At 44.0% G+C, this 11,327-nt stretch overlaps 1 pseudogene; it reads left to right on the top strand.

Annotated features, from left to right (window-relative positions):
- Positions 1 to 691: 691 nt before the first annotated feature.
- On the top strand, positions 692 to 1,230 carry LOC107531412 (exosome complex component CSL4-like; annotated as a pseudogene).
- Positions 1,231 to 11,327: the final 10,097 nt, after the last annotated feature.

The following is an 11,327-nucleotide window of genomic DNA, read 5'->3' on the forward strand; positions in this document are numbered from 1 at the left end:
ACAGGGATGTAGAGTTCAGCATAAGAAATACAATCAATAATATTGTAATAAGTATGTATGATGTAATGTGGGTAGTAGACTTATCAGGCGGATCACTTTGTAAGTTATATAAATGTCTAACCACTCTGCTGTACACCTAAACTAATGTAATAGTGAATGTCAACTTTAATTGATAAAATTTTTAAATTAAAAATTTTAAAAATAAAAATACTTTGGGTGTCCAGTTTATTTCACTTAGCATAATTACTATTTCACTTAACATAATATGTATATGCTAAGTGAAATAAGCCAAACAGAAAAACATAAATGCTGTATGATATTTATTTGGAATCTAAAAAACAAAATAAACAAATAAAATAAAACAGCAACGAACTCATAGATACAGAGAACAAGTGGATGGTTGCCAGAGGGGAGGGGTGGGAGGTTGGGCAGAAAAGGTGAAGTGGAATGAGAGGTACAAACTGTCAGTTATAAAATAAGCCACAGGGATGTTGCATGCAGCACAGGGACTATAGTCAATAACATCCTAATAACTTTGTATGGTGACAGATGGCTACTAGGCTTATTGTGGTGAGCACTTCATAGGTATATAAATGTCAAATCACTATGTTGTACACCTAAAACTAAGATAATATTGTATGTCAACTATAATTTAAAAATTATGAGGTTTGGGACAGCGGCAGTCGTGGCGCCACCCATGAGGAACTGCGTCCCCAGCGAACGGCTGTGTAACTTGGAGGGCAGCCCAGGCAGCTTCCTCGATTGCCGGCTGCGTGAGGGGCAATAGCAGCAAGAAGCCTTGCTTCCTGTTGTGTCTTTGCTGAGAGAAACAAAGTCTCAGTGACTGCCAGATGTGGGGACTATTGTCACCTGTAAGGTCTCTAGCATCAACTCATGCTTTGCCAAAGTACAGATCCTATATGTGGCGTCCACACCACTTAAGAACTCTTTTCAAGGAACTATCCCCAAGGAAGGTGTCCGAGCTACTGAAAAAGACTATAAGGGTTTTCACCCAGGTGACATTATCTTGGCCAAAGTGATCTCCCTAGGTGACACACAGTCCAACTACCTCCTGACCACTGTCAAAAATGAACTAGGGGTGGTGGTGGCCCACAGTGAGCCAGGTGTCCAGATGGTTCCCATCAGCTGGTGTGAGATGCAGTGCCCAGGACCCACGCTAAAGAATCCTGGAAAGTGGCCAGCTTACAGCCCAAATCCTTGCAGACCTAAGAAGCCACATTCTACCCCAGGGAGAGGGGTAAGCTCTTTCCAAGAGCACATGTATGAAAAGAACAGTAAAATGGCCTTTATTCAAACACCTGGGGTCAGCCAGCAACCAGCTCTAGAAAGTCTGTCAGAAACTTTCTCTGTAGGTGGAATATTTTTCTTGTAAGCCTTTTGGTGGATTTTATTCTCTTGAGTGATAAATTTCCCTTTTGGAGGCTCCATAAACAAACTGTATAATGTTGAAGATAGCCTATTCCTTCTGACAGTTTTATAAATACATATGTTTTGCTGTGACAAAGAAAATACTTTTATTAAAAGGATTTTATGATAAAAAAATTAATTAATAAAAAATTTTTGAGTGCATCTAATGTCCTAATCTCTTAATATGTTGTAATAAACATCCAAAACACGATAGAGTCCATGACAATTAGCACAAATGCCACCTCCTATGTCAACTTTTTGTCCTTCTCATTAGAGAAGGAATTTGAAGCCGGCAACGGTGAGACATAAGCAGCTGGGAAGTGGTGTAAGAAGTGGGTATTCCTGAGATGAGGTTGGGATAAGACGCATACTCATGTGCAAACTGACTAAGATGGTACTGACAGGAATTCCTACTAACACTTAGTGCTCGGGCAGTGTCCCTAACAGGAGAACAGGACACGATGGACTGTCTGCTTGTCCATCTTCCAAGTTGCCGTTTTCTCTGAGTCCAGGCATAATGCTGATATGTCATATCTGTGTCTAGCCTTGCAGCCCCAGGTCCCAGTGGTAGTAGATATTTGTAACAAGAAAAAAAATCAGAAGTGCAGTCATTGTTCATTTTAATTTTAACGGACCCAGAAGATGTATTAAAATCCCATAGACTAAAAGGGTTATTTATGATTGGTGTAAGATTTTCACTCAATTAACCCAAAGACATTGGCATAATTAGAAAGTTAAATCCAAGATTTCAGAAAGGTGCATTTGCAAGTTGTTAATTATGAAAACAACCAAACAAGCTGACTCAACAATGAAACTTCAACTCACTAGCCTGCCAGATGCCCTAAGACTGGATGACTTGGTGTCAGGTGTCACATTCACTTTCAGAAAGAAGGAAATGAGCAGCTGAGACTGTCTCCCCGGGACAGACCCTGACTAATTCTCTTGTTGTTCGCACCTTTCTCAGTCCTGGCAAAGTCATTAGCTGGAAACTCAGCTTCGGTGGTGAGGCACTGTCTTGCAAGCTCCAGGGATGTCGCAGGAGTGGGTATTAATAATTTGCAATGCCTGGTGGTGACTCAGGTCTCTGCAGACTGGCTGTTTAATTTGCAGCCCAGCCCCATTCTCTGACTGCGCCCTGGTCCCACGTGTCCCTTCCAGGGTCTCAGATGCTTCTTTAGGACTGTTACACACGCCTCTGCCTTCATGCCTCTAGAAGTATGAGACACCCAGGGGCAGCACGTACCCCTTTGAGTGTGAGTTGTTGAATCAGCCTGCTTTGACTGATTTTCTGTCACAAGTTCCCTGTTGAGGGCAGCCGTGCCCAAAATAACTCAGGCTGGGAAAATGACAGCTTCTGCAGATTTACTTGGGGACGTCATTGGGAAGCATCTACATGTTCTCCCACTTGGCGTGTCGATAGGGCTTAAGAGACATTCTGTATATCACTAAATTTGAAGGGTCTGGTTAATTACAGCAATTTTCTATGGATTTTTAAAAATTGACATTTTTAGAGAGTGACCTGAGCAATTATTTCACTGGTTATTAATGTGAAACAAAAAGGGAGAAAAGACGACAAGATCTCAGGTTAAAGATGGAGCAGAAATCATGATGGTGAACAAAAGAATTACAATAATACAAAATGTTTTTGTAAAAACAAGCTACTAAAATTAGGAAGAATGCTGGCTACTAAAATTTATTTAAAGGCTAATTAAAGCTTTACTCCCTTCAAATGGGATTTCATTCTTAGAATTTAGCAAACTCCTTTTGAAAATTTCCTCTCACTCTCCCAGTCAGGGTCCCCGGTGCCCAGCCCACACCGCTTCCCTTTTCCCCAAATGCTCAAGTATCTCAGGCTCATGTCACTGCTCACCCTAGGCCTTCTACCCCACTCCTTTTCTTGCCTCCTTGCTGAATTCTTTTCCAGTAGAAACGTCTTTCCTAACACACAACACTCCAGCCAGTCTTGGTTTCTCTAAGCTCTGCCCTACATCCCGATTCTGCCAAGACCCGTGGACCAGAGGAGCAGCACAGAATCCTTTTGGACAGATGGAAAAGTGACGAGGCTATGAATGATTACTGATTCGTTTCTTTCTGTCACACATGAAAAGGCCTAGTACAGTGCCTGGTCTGTAGTAAAGGAGATGATCCAATGAACATTTATTAATATTAGCTGATAGACACGTAGAATCAACCTGTAACATCTCCCCAGCTATGCCAGCCATCAATACCATCCACTGACATGGATATTTTTCAGCAGTCTCCCTTCTTCCTTCTGTCCTCTCCTGCACTCCTTCCTTCCCTCTTTTCTAACTTCCCGTCACTGTCTTAATCTGTTCAGATGGCTATAATAAACTACCATAGACTGAGTGGCTTTTAAACAACAGAAATTTATTTTTCACAGTTCTGGAGACTGGGAGATTCCCTGTCTGTGGGAGCCTGCTTCCTGATTCATGGATGACTGTCTTTTCATAGTGTCCTCACAGGATGGATGAGGTAGGGGAGCTCTCTGAAGTCTCTTTTATATGGGCACTAATCCCACTCCTAAGGCTTCCTCCCTCATGGCCTAATCACCTCCCAAAGGCCCCATCTCCTAATATCAACACATTAGGGTTAGAATTTCAACATATAAATTCTGGGGGATACGAACAATCAGTCTGTAGCAATCACCTTCAAGGGCATTCAAGGAAAAAGATGTTGGATGAGGGTAGAGTTTCCAGACAGTGTGATTTGTTTGATTCTTTTTAAAAATAGTCATAACTTGGGCTTCTTCAAATTGGGCTTTGCACTGATTGCATATATACCAAGGCTTATCCTGTGTCCTAGAAAAGCACTAACCCTCTCACTCCTCACAACAATCACGCGAGGTGTGTGTGCAGTTACAGTGGAGTTGTGTGGTGCATGCATTGGACTTATTCAGTCTACACAAATTCAACTGTATGTACTTCACGGAGAGGGAGGGGTACAGGAGGAAGAGAGAGTATAAACTTAATATAATTGCTACAAGTGATTTTGCTCCCAATTCCACTCAGTAAACTCAGGCCCCAGAGTGCACAGGAGTTGGGAGCTCCCTCAAACTGTCTCTGTTTCCGTGGTGCCTCAGGGAACCCAACTCACAACACCCAACATGATTCTGGTGACTACATTTACAACATGATTTTTTTCTCTCATCCAAAATGGCCCATAAACTGAGGCCAAGAATTTCATCTGTTTTACTGTTGGAGAAAAATCTGGCTGTTAGACCCCCTGAGAGATTATTAGAGAGAGAAACTTTACAGGCATTTTGAAGCATTACCAAGAATGGATTTGATATATGTTCTATTCTGCCTCATGCGTTTCGTTTTATCTCATATGTGAGACTCTATCTCCATTTTACAGATGGGAAAATTGAGGCTTGGTGAAGTTAAGTAACTTGCATCAGGTCAGACACCTGGGGCCGAGATGAGATGTGAGCCAAGTCCATTTTGGTTCCGAAGCACATGCTCTTCCCACTCCACCCATATCCAGCTCCCCTTGAGTCTCAGTTTCAAATGGCCATCTGCCCCTTGGTCATCCCCTGGCTGCCGGCATCATCTCTCTTTTCCCTGGTCTCTAAAGCCTCAGTTCAGAACTATTTGAACAGTCACTAGGGACCAGGGATGTTCAGCCAGCCCACACAGGCACCGCCTTACTGGCTATTTGGGGCTGTCACTTATTCTATGACCACACTGCCATCCCAACTGGCCGGGCATCCATCCTGACACCCATGCCTTTCTGAACTGTTATATATTTTGAATATTACTCTGGCCATACCTCTCACAGGACTGTAGAGAGATGCATATATATGACAGAAGCAATTTTACAATGTTTTTGCCACATGCGCCAGTGGCAGTCACTGACATCTTCATTTTCCAGAGCCAAGGACTGAAGGCCAGAGAGCATGCCTTCCTGCAGCCGTAAGGAGGTAGGGTCGGGACCTGAGTGCTCCGAACTGCGTCGTCTCACGCTGATTTTCATGCACAGCCCAGGCGTGCCCACAGCCAGCTGCCCCAGACGTTGCTGAGAATTTAGGATGACAACTGATGAAACCCTCTTCATGAGCATGATCAGTTGCAGGTGAGTCCTGTGAGAACAAATGAGAATGTTATTGCCTTCATTCAGGAATACGTGGCGCAGTCAGTCATAAGGCTGTGTGGGCGTCCAGAGTCACCCCTGGCATCGGGACCCCTCTGGGGGCTGTGAGTCTGCCTTGTTTGGATCCATCTCACTGCCCTCTCTAATCACGTTGGCGCGTGGGTGGCCCAAACCCTTCGCTTGCAGGAGGGCTTCCCAGAGAGGAGCAAGGTCTCCTGCCATCACGCCCCATGTCACCCTGTAGGATATTAAAACTGACTCAAGATTGTGTTGAAAATGTTTGCCTTTCTAGTATGCTAATAAGAACAAGATGATATCAATGACTGTGCGTGGTGGCAAGATTTTCTGCAGCTGAGTCTTTTAATGAGCTGTTCGTAAGGAGGGCTAGGTCTGCACACAGTATCTGTGTGCTAGTCAAAGTTTAAAGACCTTTATTTTCCCCCTACTCTCACCCGCTTCTCAGCCCTGGCTTTAATTCTTTTAAACAGTAACATTAATTGGCTGTTAAGTAAAACAGGAGAGAACACAATAGATTTATGATATTTTGAGAAGCTCTACCAGTTCTCAAGCATTCGGAGAAGCAGGCTCAGCTTTATGGGGTAATTATGATTTAGTGTTTTCTCTCGCCCTGTTGAGTCTGTGGCCTGCCTCTAAAATGGATCTGGGATGAATGTCAAAGTCAGGATTTATAGTCAAACCTTTTCAACGTATAAAGCCCAGGACAAGTTTATTGTTTTATTTTTTTCTAAGCAATATTTCCGTCTGCATTTCTGTGCTGTTAGGTTTTGTAGGGTTCCACCCCTCCTTGCCTTTGAAATGGCGTCTATAAATTTCTTCTCTTGATAAGGCTGCTGTATCATCAAAAAGTGATTGTTTTTGCAAGCAATCACAAGAGAGTATGCCAATTTAAATAATTCCTTTCCTTTCCTCTCACCTCTCCCCCCACCACCACCCTTTACAGAATTGCTATCATCTCAGGTTTTCTGCCCTTTCAGAAATGAGCAGCAGCAACGAAGCTTGATGAGCTTCAGGAGTAAGATCTTTATGTTTCTTCTTTCTGTATCTCTTTTTTTCCGGGTCTCTCTTTGAAACAAGAAGCATGTTCAGCAGTTGCCTTCGGGGGAGGGCACCCCGGGGATCTTTGGGTTCTAAGGGTTTCAGACTTGGCTCCCTACTAGCGTGAGATCTTAGGCAGTTACTTTTCCTCTGGGAGCCTCCCTTCTCTCTCTTCGTTTATAAAATAAGACAGAGGATGGTTTCTAAGGCCTCTTCCAACTCTCAAATGTTAACGTTATCTGTATATGGCCCAACAGTAATATATTAGGCCACCCTGGTGCATGTTGCTGAAGGGGAGATGCCATCCCAAAATGTGCCACTTTGGCATAAGAATTATTTTAAGTCGAAGACATTTCAGTTCCTCCCAAAAGAGCTCAACTGTCATAAATCCCCTCGCTGGGAGCGATTCTTATCTTCTCTTGGAAGTGGGCACCACACTCAGACAGACGTGGTCACAAAGCTATCATATATCCCATCCATTCCCCTAAGGGCCCATTCACTGTTCCAAAAAATCATGTTTTCTCATAGGTGCCCCTTTCCCCTTCCTTTTCCTGTTAAAATAGTATATAACCTCCAAATTCTAACCACCTCTTTGAGCCACTTTTTTCTGTAAACTCCCATGTATGTATATGAATAAAAACTCTATCTTTTCCCTTGTTGATCTGTCTTGGTGGTTTAATTGGCAGGACCCTAATATCAGAACATGAGGGCAGAGGAAAACAGTTCTTTTCTTCCTGACATTTGTGTGTGTATATGTGTGTGTGTGTAGAGGTTACAGAGGTGGGGAAGGGGATTATGCCAGGAGCAGTATTTTTCTTTAAACAATCATTTTTATGAGGGAGCTTAGTGAGAGAAGGCTCACTCGCCTCGGCTGCTATCTCCATCGGGACTCTCTCCACAGCAGCCTTGGAAGCATAGCCCTTCCTTCCCAAGGTAACGGTGGGAGCATGACGCGCGCTAGTTTTGGGGGGAGGGAGGGGGGGGAGGGAGAGAAGGGATGGATGCCAATTCAAGGTCAGCAGTTTTTCAGTATGGGCTTAGAGCACAGCTAATTAATTATAAAGGATTTTTTTCTTTTTTGCTTTGTTTTATTTTGTTTTCTATCTCAGGGAACAGTTCTTGGTGGTTGTGCCCCGCAAGTTGGGAGAAGGAAAGCTCACCTCTGACCTGTTCCCTGATGTCTTTTCATGGAGGAGACCATGCAGTGACTCAGACAAGAGTCTAGAAAGAGCCCCAAACATTTGACTAGATTACATAGTCTATGCAATATATTATGTATTATATACAGTGCCATCGACTGTGTAATGCACCTAAGTGTCATCATATATTATATAGGGCTTTATAATAGGACATAGTTTATTGCAGCTACAATTTATTGGATATTAACTATGTGCCAGGCATGCTATTAAGCATTTTTCTTATGTTTCCCTCATTTAGTTTAGATGAGAGTGTTTATATAAATGGTAATTCCATGGTAGTGGTAATGGTAATGGTAATGGCATTTCTCTGGTCTTCAGGATAAAGAAGTTAAGACACATGGAAAAGAAACCAACAACAAGAATAGCCTTGAAAATAGATGAGAATAATGAACTAGGGATCATTAGATGTCCTAACCCTTCCTCCCCACACCGCTACCCACCCTAACCAAACACCCCCTACACCCCCACATTTTTAAAGGTCTGGTATAGAACAATTCGAGGGGCCCTTTATAGTCTAAATTCTTCCTCACTGGGTAATTGGCTGTGGAACCTCCCTTATCCCCATGACTCTCTCCTGTGCCAATATCTCTAACACATAGATAATTTATGAAAACAGAGTAGACACTTTTTAATAATTAAGTGATAGATAATAGGAGTGTTTTAAAAAAAAAAAAAAAAGGCTGTAAAAGCTTGGAAAAGGAATGGAGACTAAGATGGTTAGTCATCCACGCATTTATTTGCAACAACTCAAGAAGGCTCTGCATCTGCACCCCTTGCCCACGGCTGGCAGCCCCGAGCATCCGCTCTGCGTGCCAGCCGGGCCTTCCCCAGCAGCCGTCAGCCGCAGCCACTCGGAGGGAGAACCCGATGCGGCCCATCTCAGTCACGGGCATCACCCACTCTATTCTCTCCAAATCACAGCGCAAACGATAGCACAGGTACAATTAGCCAAGGCACTAATTACGAAGGGCGAATGTGTAAAGGATATAGAAAGATAAATGGCAAACGCAGAGCATGTTGTGTCATATCAAGTGATCTCTCTGGCTCCCGAGCCCAGGAACAAAGGGAGAATTGTGCCCTGTTTGTCTAACACGCTCTATATCACAATTGGAAATCCTTCCTAATTAAGATATTGTTGAATGGTCTTTGTTAGCAGATTTTAACAATGTTAATTAGGAGGTTAGAGTGATCATTGTTCGCCTAGCAAACAATTAGGGTGATTTGCACTGGAGCTTTGGAAAGACTTCTGAGGGAACCAGAAGTTCCCCTTCCTTAGGGAGGGATGCTGAGGAGCGAAGGAGGGAACAGGAGCTGGGAGAAAGAGCAATGTTACTCTTGACATTTTAGGCTGCGGGCCAAGGCAAAACATGAGGAGATGTTAGCTGCGGGCCCGGCAGCTGTTAGAAAGCAGTGTTGGCCTTGACCTTGTGGATAAACAGGATTTGTCGATGGAAAGCCCATCTCCACCAAGGCTCTTGTCTTGATAATTCAGAAGAGTGCGGTCAGAGAAAGCAAAGTCTTCAGGTCTCTTAAAAGTAAGGGTGTCGATGGGGTTCAGGACGTGCTAGTTCAAAGTATGGCAACTTGGCATGTTGAGTAGTTTAAGCTGAAGGAGTTTCAGAGGACAGCAGAGGCAGGAAAGGCACTCTGACCTCACACCCTTCTCCCCTGAAACAGGTCATGAAATCCTCCATGTGAGACAGGCCTTCCCCATACCTGGAGGAGAGGATCACTCTTGTTCCAAAGCTGGAGGGTCACAGAGAAGAATCCAGACCCTCAGGACTTGCTAGCTCTCCTCCCGCTCACAGCACAGACCTCACAGCCCCTGTCGCATCACATTTTCCCGTGGCCGCCCACTCCTCGTCCAACCTCGCATAACAATTCAGGTTTTCATTTCCTTACAAAGGCTTCTGTATCACATAAAACATATAAACAAATTCTTACGCTTTTCTCCTATTAATTTCTCTTTGTCAGTTTAATTCCCAGACCCATCCTTAAGAAAGTCAAGGAAAACTTTTTCCTCCCCTACAGCATCTTCCTAAAGAGAGGAAAACAATGCCCTGCCATCATTTTTCAGAGTTTTCTATTATTTTAGCACCAGACAAGTCTGAGTCCCTCCTGCTATAGCCCCCAACTCATTCTACCGTTGTGCCCCTAACACACACACGGTATAAAACAATTGGCAGTTTTTTTCCTTTTCTTTCAAAGGGTAGCAGAACTTGCCACCCCAAAATATGACTGTGGGTGCTCAGGACAAGCCACATTCCAAATGTGCCACTTTGGTATATTGATGATTTTGAGCTGCAGGCACTTAAAAAACAGCAAATGCAGGGAGAGGCCTTCTCTGAACTCCCCTTATCTGCCTAAAGACAGAGCCTCCAAACGGAATCAATTGCAGAGTCCCCATTCCTCCCTCCCCAGGAGTTCCGTCACCCAGGGAAAATTGACTCTTATCATGGGAGAGGAGACCAGAAGTCAACACCACCCCAGACAAACTGTCACAGACCATCAGACCTCTCACGTTCTCTTCGAAGGGCCCATTCATCTTTCCTAAAAGTAATTTCCTCCCCCATAAGAGGCCTCCTTCCTCCCTCCCCTTTCCCCTCTTAGATGGCATTTAAGCCTGAATTCTAAGCCACTAGGAGAATTACTCATATTCTCCTGGTATCTCCCATGTTCACATGAGGCATCCATGCTGATAACCTTCTGTTTGTTTCTCTCTTGTTAGCCTGTCCTCTATTACAGGAGTCCCAGCTAAGAACTCAGAGGGGTAAAGAAAAAGTTATTTTTTTCTCCCCTATACTGTCTCCTTTTTTAACACCCCAGCCTGATAGCGGAGGTGACAGGCTTAGAAGGAAGGAAGGAAGGAAGGAAGGAAGGAAGGAAGGAAGGAAGGAAGGAAGGAAGGAAGGAAGGAAGGAAGGGAGGGAGGGAGGGAGGGAGGGAGGGAGGGAGGGAGGGAGGGAGGGAGGGAGGGAGGGAGGGAGGGAGGGAGGGAGGGAAGGTTCTATGTTTTGCTACTTTCACGCTGCAAATATGAAAGCAAACTGTATTTGGAGAGGAGGCAAGAACTGGCTGTTTGAAATCTCCCAGAGTACTTGAGTGTTTTAAGAATCTCATTCCCTCTTGGCACAGGTGCTTGTGGAGAAGGAGGCAGGCCTCACAGCATGAGAGGTATTGATTGGAAATTGAACACAAAGACTCTGAATTCTATTCTTGGCCTCATCAATGATTTATCAATACAAACTCAGGAAGAGTCACTTAACAAAAAGTCACACCTGCTTGAAGATGGTACCAGGTATCTTAGTGTAGTGATTTTCTAAATACACACACCCAAGTCTGGGGGATAAAATATCTAACAGATTTCCAGCAGCTACTCTGGGCCAGGCACTGTGTTAGATACTTTACATAAATTTAATCACAGCTAGCACTCAGCTTCAATCTAAATGGCCCTGAGGCCCATTTAAGTGGCTCTTAAGTCTCTTTTATCCTTGGGGGACCCCATCTGCCGGGGGAATAAAAAGCCCTTTTACG

The sequence above is a fragment of the Miniopterus natalensis genome, chromosome 9 (assembly GCF_054644295.1).
Source record: "Miniopterus natalensis isolate mMinNat1 chromosome 9, mMinNat1.hap1, whole genome shotgun sequence".
In the NCBI taxonomy this organism is placed as follows: domain Eukaryota; kingdom Metazoa; phylum Chordata; class Mammalia; order Chiroptera; family Miniopteridae; genus Miniopterus; species Miniopterus natalensis.